Source organism: Pinus tabuliformis, chromosome 1_1 (genome assembly GCF_031772625.1).
Source record: "Pinus tabuliformis cultivar Carrire ecotype Pingquan chromosome 1_1, CPIR1, whole genome shotgun sequence".
NCBI lineage: Eukaryota > Viridiplantae > Streptophyta > Pinopsida > Pinales > Pinaceae > Pinus > Pinus tabuliformis.
This window is the reverse complement of record NC_142297.1, coordinates 22,549,192-22,564,776: the sequence shown is the minus strand read 5'-3', so window position 1 is coordinate 22,564,776 and position 15,585 is coordinate 22,549,192.

Below are 15,585 nucleotides of genomic sequence, written 5' to 3'. Positions count from 1 at the left end.
ACATTCAATTGCTTGAAGTTGTTTCTTCCTCACCTTTATTAATGATTTCGGTAGAAATACTTGGGTTTATTTCCTGAACCAGAAGTCTAAAACTTTTGCAAAGTTCAAAGAATTAAAATCCCTAGCAGAGAACTAGAGTGAGTGTTAGATCAAGGTATTGAGATCAGATCGTGGTGGAGAACATGATTCGAAGGCATTCCATGCTTACTGCAAACAACATGGAATTAGAATGTATTTTACAACTAAATACACACCACAATCGAATGGTGTAGTAGAGAGAAAGAATATAACCATTATGAACATAGCAATGAGCATGCTAAAGGAAGAAACTTGTCAAATGAGTATTGGATAGAAGCAATTGCATGTGTTGTTTTTGTGATAAACAAATATCCTACAAAGAACCACGGGGGATTCACTCAATGAACCTCTAACATATCACGTGTTCGTGGCATATTAAACAATACCCTTAATTTGACTACATATTGGAAAATCCATCTAAAAATTATATTATTTAACCCCCTACCAATATGAACCCAATACAACTTCCCAATTTAAAAAACCCCTAATTTCACTAGATATTGTAGATATCCATTTTTTCATTAACATTTTTTATAGCCCTTTATATTTTTTCCTTAACTTTAAGCTCCATTTTCTATATTTTCCAATATAAAAACCCTTTACCCCCTATATATCCCACAATATATTATGTCATTTTTTCCTCAATATATATCCCCCAATATGAACCCACATGGTATGATGTTGCTCCCCCAGTGAAGCCCCGTGCAAAGAGCATGATGAACAAAGTGCCAGAAGAAGCATGTTTAGGTATGTCTTGAAGTGTATCTCATCTTAGAGTGTTTAGATGTGTAGTGTATGCACATGTACCTAAAGAGCTAAGAGGCGAGTTGGATGATAAAAGTGAAAAATGTATATTTATTGGTTATAGTGAGAAATCCAAAGCTTATAAGTTGTACAACTCTCTCACCAAGAAGACTATAATAAACAGAGATGTTATGTTCAAAGAACATGAGTCATGGAATGGGACTATATAGAAAACAATTGATGCAAGAGTATCATTGATGGAAGAAGAGGATGTAGCAAGAAAATAGTAGCTAGAATCTCAAGAGAAGACACCAATAAAAGTCACACTAGCAAGGACTCCAATATATTCTGAACAACATGGATCTTCAAGTAGATCAACAAATCAGAATTCTCCTAGCAATCAATCAAGTGATGAATCAAGCAATGGTAAGAGAAAAATGAGAAGTCTGAAATATATTTATGATGATTTGGATGTTAGCTCAATTTTTTTTATTGTTGTCATTTCAACCTTCATCATTTGAGGAAGCTATCAAAGATGAAAATTGGGTGCAAGCCATGGATGAAGAAATGGAATCTATTGAAAAGAATGATACATGGGATTTGGTTGATTTTCCAAAAGATAAAAACCTCATTGGTGTGAAATTGGTGTGCAATACAAACTTGAATGAGAAAGGAGAAATTGAAATATCTAAAGCAAGGTTGGTAACAAAAGGGTTCTCGCAGCAACCGTGAATAGACTTTGGAGAAACATTTGCTCTGGTAGCTAAATTGGATATTGTAAGAGCAGCCTTAGCAATGACAACTCAAAATAAGTGGCAAGTGTATCAGATGGTTGTGAAGTCGACCTTCATGAATGGAATTCTAGAAGAAGAAGCCTATGTGCAACAACCTCTAGGATATGAAGTTGAAGGTCAAGAAGATAAAGTTTACAGGTTGAATAAAGTTCTCTGTGGACTCAAACAAGTGCCTAGAGCCTGATATATTAGAATTGATAGTTACATGATCAAGAATGGATTTTGCAGAAGAAAAATTAAGCCTATCTTGTACACAAAGTTAAATGACCATGGACAAATTTTGATTGTTTTCTTATATCTGGATGACATGATTTATACTAATGATATTGAGTTAGATTAATTTAAAGCATCCATGAGTAAATAATTTGAGATGAAATATATTGGTATTACGAAATTTTTTCTTGGCATAGAAGTTGAGATTTATCTGAGCAAGGAATTTTTATTTTTCAAAATAAATATGCTAAAGATTTATTGAAAAGACTCAGGATGGAAAATAGTAAACCTACCCCTACACCAGTTGCAACATATACAAATTTATTAAGGATGATGAAGGATCACATGTCACCTAATTCTATTCAAATGATTGGTTGGAAACCTCATATATCTCACAGCTACAAGACTATATATTATGAAAGGAGTTAGTTTGATTTCTAGATTTATGGGGTCTCCAAAAGACTCACAATGGAGAGTAGGCAAAAGAATTATGAGATACATAGATCGAACTACAGATTGTGGCATAATGTATGCAAAGCACATAGAAGAAGGATATGGTTGGATACATCGACAATGATTTTGCACGCAGTTTGGATGATAGGAAGCAAACTTATGGTTATGTGTTTCATCTTGGTTCAGGTGTGATATCATAGGCATGTAAGAAGCAACCTATTGTGACACTTTAATCAACAGAAGCATAATATTTAGCAGCGAGATCAACAACATATCAAACAGTATGGTTATGAAGAGTTTTAATGGAATCAATTAGAAACAATAAGGATCAACAACAATCTATTGTGACAACATCTCAACAATTGCACTATCCAAGCATAGTGTGTTTGATCAAAAGGGCAAGCATATTGATACAAGATATCATTTAATTAGTGAACTTGTGAGAAATGAAGAAGCCTATTTGAAACCTTGTAAATCAAGTGACCAATTGGTTGATATATTTGCTAAGGCATTAGAAAAATATGCATTTGAGTTTCATAGAGGAAACTTGGGTGTTGTAAGCTCAACTGAGACTTAGACCAACAAACATGTTTGAGTTGTCATGAGTCATGTCTTAGTTTAGTGGTCATAATTAAGGGGGAGTGTTAAAGATAACTAATTACTCTCGCATGCAGAGTTGTCTAAATTTAGAGAGTCAGTTTTAACTGAGGCAAAAGTGAGTGAGTTCAAGTTCAGTCTTAGTTTGAATAAAGTCGAATTAGAGTGTGTGTGTGCATGTTTAAGTTATTTTGAGTGAAATGCTAGTCGAAAAAGTTTAAATACCCCTCACTGGGTTCATTGTAGTCATCAAGTTTGTGTGATCAATAGAAAAGTCGCAGCTCGTGTTATTGCTTTGTGTGTGAAATTTTGTGCCTTTCCTCCTTTATCTTTCCAACATCACTAACATTTTATGACTTTTTGAATTTTGAATTTTCTTGATGTCTGATGTCTCAGCATGTAGCAATGCTACTCCATGGTCAATGTTATGCTTTTAACCTGCAAAATGATACCCAAATACAGAATATGCAAAGAAAAGATACCCAGAACACAGAATAGCAATGATTTTATTATTCAGAGAGTAATGTTCACTTGCCTCTTTGAGGGGGCAACCTCCAATAGAGCAGAGCTCGACTACAAAATAAGACACAATGCTCCTCGCAGGGAGTCTCTATCCTTTATATATGACTCATACATGCAATACCATGGGCCAATACCGTGGATTTTATTAATACCATCTATCTAATACTACGGCCCATTTGCAACTAACTGTGGTCCCATCATTAATTGCGGGTTAACCACTTACAAATATTAATATGGGCTTTATTGACTCTTGACTATGACGTGATCCCATGACATAAATAAGGGGGTTAGGGTGGGACCCTAACATGCCCTCCTCCTTAAGACTAGCCTTGTCCTCAAGGCTGAAGCTGCGGAAACTACTGAAGAATAGTGGCTGGTTCCCACGTTGCATCTTCCGGAGAGGTGTCTTTCCATTTGACGAGGACTTCCTTAATCATGCGGCCACGTAGGTGCTTGTCTCGTGTGTCTAGAACCTGTTCAGGTTGAAGCCAGATTGACCCTTCTTCGTCCAATTCAGGTAGACTGGTTTGAACTCGGCAATTGTTCCCAATCACTTTCTTGAGGCACGATACATAGAAAACTGGATGGATTTTTGCCGTAGGTGGCAAAGCCAACTTGTAAGCCACTTCTCCAATGCGCTGAAGTACTTGGTATGGTCCGTAGAATTTTGGAGAGAGCTTTTGATAACCCTTGTCTTTGAGTGATGTTTGCTTATATGGTTGCAACCTCAAAAAGACCTGATCCCCTTCTTGAAATTGGCGCTCTGAGCGATGCTGGTCGACCTGTTGCTTCATGCGGTTCTCAGCTTGATGAAGATTCTCTCTAAGATGGGTGAGCATGGTTGCGCGGTGTTGTAGGAGTTGATCCACTGCTTGTACTTTGGAGCACCCCTTGAGATAAGAAGTAGGGGAAGGTGGAAGTTGACCATATACTGCTTCATAGGGAGTCATTTTGGTGGTGGCATGATAGTTGGTGTTATACCACCATTCAGCCAGAGGTAACCACTGTACCCAAAGGTGTTGCTTTTCTGAAGTGAAACACCTAAGGTAGGTTTCTAGACATTTGTTGACTGCTTCGGTTTGACCATCTGTTTGCGGATGATATGAAGTACTGAGTTTGAGTTGAGTGCCTTGTATTCTGAAGAGTTCCTGCCAAAAATTACTGGTGAAGATGGGGTCGCGGTCGGAGACAATAGAAGTGGGCATGCCATGCAATTTGAAGATCTGATCCATGAAAGATTGAGCAACCAAAGTTGGTGTAAACAGGTGGGGTAGGGCACAGAAATGAGCATACTTCGATAGTCGGTCCACCACCACCATGATGACTGACTTGTTCCCTGACTTTGGAAGACCTGTAATGAAATCCATAGAAACCTCCGTCCAAATTGATGCCGGAATGGGCAATGGTTGTAATGTGCCTGGTGTGTTGACGGTTTCCCCTTTGTGGCGTTGACAGACATCACATTCTGCTACGAAGGTGAGAATGTCCTTTTTCATGCCTGTCCAAAAAAATGATCTTCTGGTGCGAGCATACGTCTTCTGAAAGCCCGAATGTCCTGCAATGGGAGATGAGTGCAATTCTGCCAAAATGCGACTTTTGAGGGTGGATGTTGGTGAGATTATGACTCTGTCCTTGTAGCGAAGAATATCATTCTGCCACAAGTAGCCCTTGGTGGAATTAAGATCTACCTGCAATTGAGAAATGAGTTGGGAGAGCCCGGGGTGTGAAAACCATTCCCTGCGAGCCTCTTCAAGCCAGTCTAGAATAGGGAGGGAAATTGCGAGCAGAGTACTTTCCTCCTCAAATTGGCGAGATAATGCATCTGCTACACTATTGTCTTTCCCTTTCTTGTAAATGATCTCATATTCATATCCCAGCATTTTGGCTAACCATTTATTTTGTTGTGGGGAGGATAGGCGTTGCTCCAAAAAATATTTAAGACTGTGATGATCTGTGCAGATTTGGAAACGTCGCCCCAATAAGTAAGGTCGCCAGGTCTCGACTGCATGTAAGATGGCCATCATTTCCTTCTCGTAGGTAGATTGGCCCAGATTCCTCCCACTGATTTGTTGGCTTGTGAAGGCCAACGGTCGCCCTTCCTGCATTAAGACCGCCCCAATACATGTACCCGAAGCATCACATTCAATGACAAAGGATTTGGTGAAGTCAGGTAGTGCTAAGACTGGAGTGGAACACATGGCATTTTTTAGAGCGGTAAATGCCTGTTGTGCTTCCTCGTTCCAGAAGAAGGAATTTTTCTTTAGGAGTTGAGTGAGGGGTTTCGCTATGCGGCCATAGTTGCGGATAAATTTACGATAATAGCCTGTGAGACCCAAAAATCCTCTCAAGCTCTTCAAGGTCTTAGGTTGAGGCCATTTTGGCATTTCCTGGATCCTTTTGGGGTCCACCTTGACACCTTCACGCCCCACAATGTGGCCCAAATACTCAACTTCTTCCATGCCAAATGAACACTTGGACAGCTTGACAAATAGTTTATGCTTGCGGAGCAGTTGCAAGAGTAGATCTACATGCTGAAGATGTGCAGCCCAAGTGCCACTATAGATGAGGATGTCATCGAAGAAGACAAGTACAAATTTTCTGAGATATGGTTTGAGAATGTGATTCATAAGGCTCTGAAAAGTAGAGGGGGCATTACAAAGACCAAATGGCATGACCAGGAACTCATAATGGCCTTCATGAGTTCTGAAAGCCGTCTTGGGAATGTCGACTTCCTTCATGCGAATTTGGTGGTAGCCTGAGCGAAGATCCAACTTAGTGAAGAATTGAGCCCCATTGAGTTCGTCCAGCAAATCGTCAACCACCGGGATGGGAAATTTATCTTTGACTGTCAACCTATTGAGGGCCCTGAAGTCGGGACACATCCGCCACTCCCCATCTTTCTTGAGCACCATGACCACTGGGGATGAATAAGGACTAATGCTAGGACGAATGACACCTGCTTCCAACAGTTCCTTGATGATTTTTTCTATTTCATTCTTTTGGGTGAATGGATATCTGTATGGCCGCACATTTGGGGGTTGGGCCCCTGGAACCAAGGTGATGCTATGATCATGTTCCCCGCGCGAGGGTGGAAGCTCATTAGGCTTGTCAAAGACCGTCCGATGGTTATTTAAAATCTGTTGCATCTCATGATGAATTGGCAGAGACATGGTTTCGACTACCTGGATGGCATTAAATTGAGCTACTACTCCATGATGGCCCTTTTTTAACAATTTTTCTATCCTATGCGAGCTGATGATAGAGGGGGCTCCCGCCTGGAGTCCACGGAGGGTATGTGTGGAGTTGTTCTGCGTAAAACTCATATATAACTCCTGGAAATTCATTGTGATTGGCCCAAGAGTGCGGAGCCATTCAGCACCAAGGACAATGTCGCAACCCCCCATGTGTATGGCAAACATGTGGGTTTTTAACTGATAATCCCCCATTTGAAGTTTGACTTTTTCACAGCAGCCTTCACATTTCATTGTGCCCCCATCCGCAATTTGGACTTGGAAGTTAGAAACTGCTCGTACAAAACAATGCGCTGCTTCTGCGATTTTTTGATGGATGAAATTATGGGTACTTCCACTATCGATCAAGACTACTACTGGCCGATGTTTAAGAAAACCCCGGATTTTGAGAGTTTGAGGGGAAGAAATCCCTGCCAACGCATGCAGCGAAATAACTGGTTCGTCAGAGACATTCTCCTTTGGGTTGTCTTCTTCTAGCGCCTCATGTTCCTCAAGTGATGGATCTTCCTCTGTTGAGCTGTAGTCAGTGGCATCTATTTGAAAAAATTTGGGCTCCTTGCATTTATGACCTGGGGAGTATTTTTCATCACAGTAGTAACATAGTCCTTGCTTCCTTCTTTCGGCCATTTCCGCAGGTGACACCTTTTGGACCTTAAGTGTTTGAGTCGTGTTGTGAGCTTGTGGGGGACGACCTTTAGCGGGGAAATTTGGGCGACTGTATTGGGCTGCTAATGCACGTTCCACCTTACCAGCTACTTGGCAAGCCTCCGTCCACGTGGGAGGGTGGTGAAGTAGAACTTGAGCTTTGATGGCTTCTTTAAGACCGCTGATAAAACATTCCGTGTAGAACTCATCTGTGAGACCCCTAGTGCGGAAGGCTAAGGCTTCAAAAGCGGTAATATATTCATCCACTGTACCAGTCTGTCGGAGCTTAGTGAGACGACCCAAAAAAGAGTCTTCCTGTTCAAAGCGATCTCGAAGAGCTTTGGTAAATTGGGTCCAGGTCTTAAAAGGTCCATTGCAATGTTGATGCCATTCCCACCATTGCCACCGTTCATTGTCTAAGTACATTCTCCACAACATAAGCTTATTCACATCATCTGGGATATGATTCAATTTGAAATACTGCTCCATTTGAGCTAGCCATGCGGACGGGTGAGAACTGTCAAATTTATGCACATCCAACTTGGGAGGTCGCTGACTGGGTGGTGGATGGGTGTGCCAGACGTGAGGAGAGTGGCTAGACTCACCCTCATTGTATTCATGGCCATTATACGCCTCCTCGTGGGCGTGCTCCTTGCCCTTCGGGAGGAATTGCTGTATCTGGAGACTTAGTCCGCGAATCTCAGTTTGGATGGAGTTCATCGTAGTTTGGATGGAGTTCACAGTGTCTTCAAGTTTGTCCATCCTTTCATTGGCCATCGCTTGAGCTCTAGTTTCTACCATACACCAACCTGATGAAAAATTGGGACCGCCTAAAAATTTTTACCAATAAATTGAATGGTACCACCTTGCTCAGCTCATCGTCCTGATTCTGATGGGCTAGATGTCTACTGCTGCTGCACCTCTTTGCACACGCGGATCGGGAATAGATGATGTGTGATCCCCCGATAGAAAAGGAAACTATGGTCGAGAGGAGTGTCAGGTGCTACAGATCGCAATATACATAAGGGTCTGGCAGTAGTACTCGGCCCAATGTTTCAGGGCTCTAACTAAGGAGGATCGACCATACCCTTAGCCGTACAACTCGACTTCCCTATCGTACGGGCGAGTAATCTCTCCAAGTGCTGTTCTCGGTGTACTGTAGCCACAAGACGGCCGACGGTTTATCTATGGTGAGGTTTCAAGGGAGCTTAGGGGGCTTCCGATATACCCAGAGGGTACGTGGAAGACAGTCCGTGCGTGGTTCTGTCTAATGCGCTACTACTCGAAGGGGTACCCACAGGGGTTACAAGGGAGTCCAACAGACGTGACCACCTCTTGTATTTCCTGCGTGCATGCCTCCCCAAATCCGCAGGTTTATGCGCTCAACGACAGATCCCATGGTTTAAAGACGCCGGAACACGTCTCTAGCCGAAATTTTTTTTTGCTAAGAATTGGAGATCCCACCGGCCCTGGAAAGTGCTCTGATACCACTTGTTATGCTCTTAACCTGCAAAATGATATCCAAATATAGAATATGCGAAGAAAAGATACCCAGAACACAGAATAGCAATGATTTTATTATTCAGAGAGTAATGTTCACTTGCCTCTTCGAGGGGGCAACCTCCAATAGAGCAGAGCTCGACTACAAAATAAGACACAATGCTCCTCGCAGGGAGTCTCTATCCTTTATATATGACTCATACATGCAATACCACGGGCCAATACCGTGGGTTTTATTAATACCATCTATCTAATACTACGGACCATTTGCAACTAACTGTGGTCCCGTCATTAATTGCGGGTTAACCACTTACAAATATTAATATGGGCTTTATTGACTCTTGACTATGACGTGATCCCATGACATAAATAAGGGGGTTAGGGTGGGACCCTAACAGTCAATGTTCCAACCCATTCAATCTTCAATTCCACATGATAATATTGAAAAATAATAATAATAAATTGATTAGTTTCAGGGATTTAACTTTTGAAGTCATGGTATCTAATATTTCATTAATCATAATATTTCAATCTCTAATCTTATAATACATAACTTTTGAAGTCATAGTATATAATATTTCAATCTCTAATCTTATAATACCTAACATTCTCACATTGATCACCACTTGAGATGTTCATAAGGTCTTAATAATTTGCCGTAATAAATAGAAAATTATAACTTGAGATGTTCACAAGGTCTTAATAATTTGCCTTAGATAAATAAAAAATTATATATATTATAATTTAATAATTTAATTACACTTTGATTATAATTATTTTATTAAAATTGTAAATTTCATTATTTTGAATACATCAATTAATTTAACATTAAAATAAAACATTTTCATTTTAGAAATTACACACTTCCCATATGTATTTATATTTCAATGTATCCTCACTAAAGTTTTAACAAAATCGATCAACTAAAATATTTAAAAATACTCTAAAACAGAATAATTAACCTAAAATAAAATAATCCATTTCATTACAATAATTAAAAAAAAATTATATTCAAAGTAAACTCTTTATAAATTAAAATTTAATTAACAAAGTCTAGCACGGGGGAGATCTAAAACTACACTAAAATAAAATAATGTATAACTTTATATAATCCTCTTAATGCAATGCATTAAAAAATCAGGTTCAAGTGAACTCTCTGAATTAAAATTTAATCAATCTTCAGAACAATATTATTAAATAATAGAAAATTTATAGTTTATATATAAATTTATATTTTTATAAATAATTTTAATCATGATTTTTTTAAAGTATATTATTTAAAATATTTTTCATTTAATCAATCTTCAGAACAATATTATTAAATAATATAAAATTTATAGTTTATATATAAATTTATATTTTTATAAATAATTTTAATCATGATTGCTTTAAAGTATATTATTTAAAATATTTTTCTTAGGTAACCATTTTTTAACTAAACAATTGTTAAATATATTTAAATTATTAAATAAAAGAAAATTGTCAAAAACTATAATTTAGAGTTTAGGTTATAGGTTTGAGTTGTAAAAATTCTAGAGTTAAGGAAATTTTTAAGATGTTAAGTTCACATATAAGGTTAAAAAAGTATTTTAAATAACAAAAAAATATAATGTGGTAAAAAATTGTTTTGCTTAATATTAGTTAAAATTTTGACAACATATAATTATGCATAGGGCTTTCAAATTTTCTATTTAATTATCAATGACTATTAGATATAGGATAAAGAATTAATCTTATATACTATTCTAGAATATTCTTAATATTATGGCCAAATCAAAAGTTGGGATTTATTAGGCCCATATTTTCTTTTTAATTAAATTAATTAATTAAAAGTTTGAATGAATTGAGTTATGGTATTCTAGGTATGTGGTATTGATAAATCATACTAATGTAACATAACCTATTTATCAAGTCCATTATAATGTGAAAGAATATCCATTGTAAAGTGAGTAAATCACCATGGTTTAGAAACTCATTTATAATTTATTTAGTTTTTATGATTTTTTTAGTTTTAACCACTTGAAAAATATTATGTAATAAATTTTTTTATTTATATTATGGATTGATATGTATGAGCATGCATTTATTTATTTATATTATATTATTTAATTTATAAGTGAAATTAAATTAAAAATTTATAAGTAGAACTTGGGTGTAAATCACATAAAGAGAGACATTTGTCAACACGTTTCGAACCAACCAGTGTGGTTCATATAAATAATATGGATCACAGAAGCCTCAATTCAACAATTAAATTAAAAATTATTTTTTGTTAGAATTTGTAGCAATACAATTTTGAGTAAAATTATAATTTCTTATTGTTTAAAATATAATGCAAAAATAAATTCAATACGCTAAAAAAAATTTAAACTTTACAAATTCAACCACTTTTATAAAAAAAAATTATCAAACAAAAAAATGATGATGATGGTTAACGTCCACTGAGACCAAACTTTGGTCTATTGGACCTAAAGACACAAATTATTTAGTTTGATTTAAGATTTTGTTTCTATGCTCAAAAAGCTTGGACTCCCAAGCTCACTATAATTTTGACATCGTAAAAGGCTAGGAAGGTCAGTATTGCCACAAAGATTATGAAACTAAAATCTAATGTGGTTGTACGTGGGGCACTCTGAGAGGAAATGGTTTTCATCCTCAATGTTCCTATTCTCGTAGATATGGCAGATCCTTTCCATCCATGGTGTTTTAGGAACTGCCCAACGACCTGTTTCACTATGGAGCTCATGAGAGTTCGTTCTAATCTTCATTATATTAATTTTCTTCTTTGAGCTAGCTAAAACAGAGGGATACTTTTGATCTTCTAGGTTGGGGTTGATGACCTTCTTATAATAACTTGATTTTTTTTTTAGCCGCTAAATCTTTCTGACACCACATTTTTTCTTTGAACTTAGAAGTAACAATATTTTTAATGTTATTAATGTTTTGCAATGCATCATTCTCGTTGACCTCTCACCCCTCGTGTCTTTATACCACCCCTGTTGGAGCCTTAATTGGTTTTGGCTAGAATTTAAAACTAGCTTGAGAAGTCTATAAAGATCAACAACACATGGTAAATCTCAACATTCAAATAAATACCCCAAAGTAAATCAAGATATTCAATTAAAAAAGTCTTCACAAAGGACAAAGATATAATATTTCAATTCAATTGAAACACGGTATCACGATCACATGTTTTTATAATTCCAAATCAATAATATTTTTGCCTTTTTATTCGGATAGCAATATAATTTTTAACAAAATTATAATTTTTTATTATTTAAATTATAATTTAAAATGCAAAAATAAATTCAATAACCTCCAAAATTCTTTAAACATTTAAATTTTAAACCTTATAAATTAAACAATTTTAATAAAATATTTTATTAAAATTTAACCAAAAAATTTAAAGAAAAAACAGCTGAACAACACATGGTAAATCTAAACATTCAAATAAATAAGCCATGGTAAATCGAGATATTTAAATAAATAAGTCTTCGCAAAGGACACAGATATAATATTTCAATTGAATTGAAACACGGTATCACTGGCAGATCACATGTTTTTATAATTCCAAATCAATAATACTTTCGCCTTTTTATTCGGGCAACTCTACGACAAACACTGATTGTCATTGTCGTTACGTGTCAACCGAAGTAATGATTATACTCAAAGCAAACAGGAACCAACACAACTCGACTATAACTCCAGTTGTTTTTTTGTTTTTGGTTTGGGTGTTTGTTTTTTTTATAACTTAGTTCATATCAAATGAGTGTGGAAATAGTTTTTTTTTATATCATATTTCGTAAGGAGTTCACATGTGATATGTAAAAGTAGTATTCAGGTTTGTAATTTTATCTGAGAACTGATATGACTGATGCATGCATGTGCTATCTGGAAATTGTAGAAAAAGCCTTTTTGATTTTCAGTTTTATGAATGTAAATGCTAATTTAACCAGTTTGTTCTTTCGCAGGGGAGACATGTATGAGAAAACAGGGATGGAATTGTGTTGAGGGTATGGAATGCAAGTGGAGGCCTAACCTAAGCTCAGATGGCCATTTCTTCTCAATTCGAGCTTAAAATACGCTGCTACAGGGTTTCATGTAGTACTACAAGATGTTCTAGTTCTACTATAGGATGCCCTGTTTTACTACGAAACAGGCCGAAAGTTTATAAGGAGGTAGGAAATGTAGAATGAAGTGTGAGAAAGGTGTCAAATGGAGAAATAAGGCGTAAAGGAGGTGTACACTAGCCAAGGCTCAATCCAAGGCTTCAAGATGGTTAGACTTGCTCAAGCAAAATGTCCACTTTGCTACAAAACAAGAATTCGGATTAGGGTTTGGTAGACTTTGGCAACATAGGTGGAGAAGACTTGGATGTGGTTGACGAGATGATGTCTCCCTGTAGATTAGAAGCTCCTGCAACAACATACACTCTTTTCTTTGTTTATGCACAACTTCATTTATCCATGGAAAAGATGAGTTGAATTTAGGGAAAAACAGAGTTATTCATAGCTAATGGCTAAGTTGATGAATGGAAGTGCTTCTAAACCATGGAACACTCAAGAGATCAAAATGAAAATTTTAGGTACTTCTAAGAAGTTTAGAAACAATGATCTATTCAACAAGAAACCCTAATTTATTTAGTGATCAAACAATAAATCTGCTTTTGGGTTGTGTGAATGGAACCCTCAACCCATGATCCCATAAGGGAGATGAGGAAGAGGCCACTACCACAAGCTTTTCTGAGGTTTTACTGTCACTATTGTACCATTGATATATCTATCCACAAATGGAAGAAAACTAAGTAATCACCCAAATACTTGCAGTTTAAACAAAACCGAAATCACTTCAATAGCTAACTATGAATTCAATCTAAAGATAGATGTACAGAAAGAGGAACCTATTCTGTCAAGATTTGGCCCTAACCCAAGAGCTTCATCCCTTTGAGTCAACTCAGTGTTGGGTCAAGGGAATTCTTATAATTTTCATTAAAATATCAAAAATATATAGGAGTTATGAGTCACAATATCTTAGCTCGAAAATGCCTCTTAGCTACAACAAAAAAAGTCGAACCATAATGAGTCTTTAAGCCTTCTCATTTATACAATTGAACCTACTAAAAAATTCCTTAAATTTAGGGAGGCTTGGCTCCCAACTCGAGATCAACCTATCTTCAACTATCATTGGCTTGGCTGCCAATGACCTCAGTGGGCTTGGCTGCTTGTAACTCTGAGCTGATTATATCTGATGGAGGAATCTTTGAGTGAGTGACGAGTTAAGGAGGGAGATCCAATCTCCTCAAATCCCTCTTTCTTTTCTACTTCGAGTTTCTGCACTTAAATTAGCCAAAATTGCTCCAAGTACTGCAATTAATGCACATTAGGCCACATGACATAACATCTCATTTTTACCCTTCTCACTAAGCAAAATATAACAAAACATGTAAAGAAATGTGAGAAAAGTTTATTTTAATACGCTGGAGAGTGGCATTAAGGTCCATATAATTTATCTACTGATGAGCCTCATCAGTGGTCCTCCCTCAATAAACGTCGATTGTGATAAATCATGCAATAAGTTATCTGCCATCTCTCTCAACAAATGTCTCAAATCGCATATCGCAAAAGGCTCACTTCGCAAATCTATCAATGATCATATAAAAAAAATTGTGATGCAATATGGTCCAACAGGACACTACCCTGTCCAAAAGACATGTGAAACCCACATTTCTTCATTTATTATCAGTTATAATGGTATTAATGGACCTCATTTATGTAAATGATTCAGTTGATTTCATTGAGAATTTCAATATTTTTTTGCGTTAAATGAATGCTTTCATGCTATTTTACCATTCTCGCCATATGTCTCAAACTCTAAGGGTTGCTCCTTATTCTTACCATATTTTCTCTGTCACATGCTAGTCCCGAGAAACAAAGCTCAGGCGAACTATTGAGACCTCCAAAGAAGAATAATAAGAATGTGGTTCCACCACAATCGGCTCCAACTACTACAGAAGTAACTGAAATGCCTCCATTATTCTTAGATACTACATGCCATAATTTCTTCCTCGGAAGCGACATACAGCTTATTTAAGGAAGAATAATCTAGGGTAGTTGTTAGACAGGCTACAATGGATGACACTACATCAACATCTGAAAGCACTTGCGAAGATGTCACCAACTCTCATCTCCATTGGATAACCTCTCGAGAAAAAATAATGACATATACAGGCTTAGTCAAATTGATAATTGACGATGTGAATATCATTGATAGAACCTTCATAACTTTGAGTACACAGACAAACATTGGTTCGTTCAAAGGCAAAGACCTTCGAAAGATGTACCATCTACTAGAACCCCAAAAGATATACAATGCCCATTTTATTCAAAAGTTCACAGATGAGCATCCAGTTTAGTCATAACCAATTAGGCAATGGAGGAATGAGTTGAGCAAACACAAGCATGATGATAAGGGTATTTATTCCCTAACCTATCTCATTGGTTCTTATTGTCATATTGAAGCTCTGATGTGTGGGTTATTTGAACAACCTAATACATAAAAATTCGCTATAGAATTGGTTCCCCTAATAGAAGCTATCGCAGATGCCTACATTATGGATTGGGCTACCATTTTGTCAAATAATTTGGCCACTCAGATTCTAGCATACAAAAGTAAATATAATATGTCTACCAAGGAGATTCCCCCCTTTTTTATGAGCACTTATATTATAGATGCATTATGACTCACCTCTGATTTTCCATCCGTGGGATGGAAATAGACTTTAGAAGATC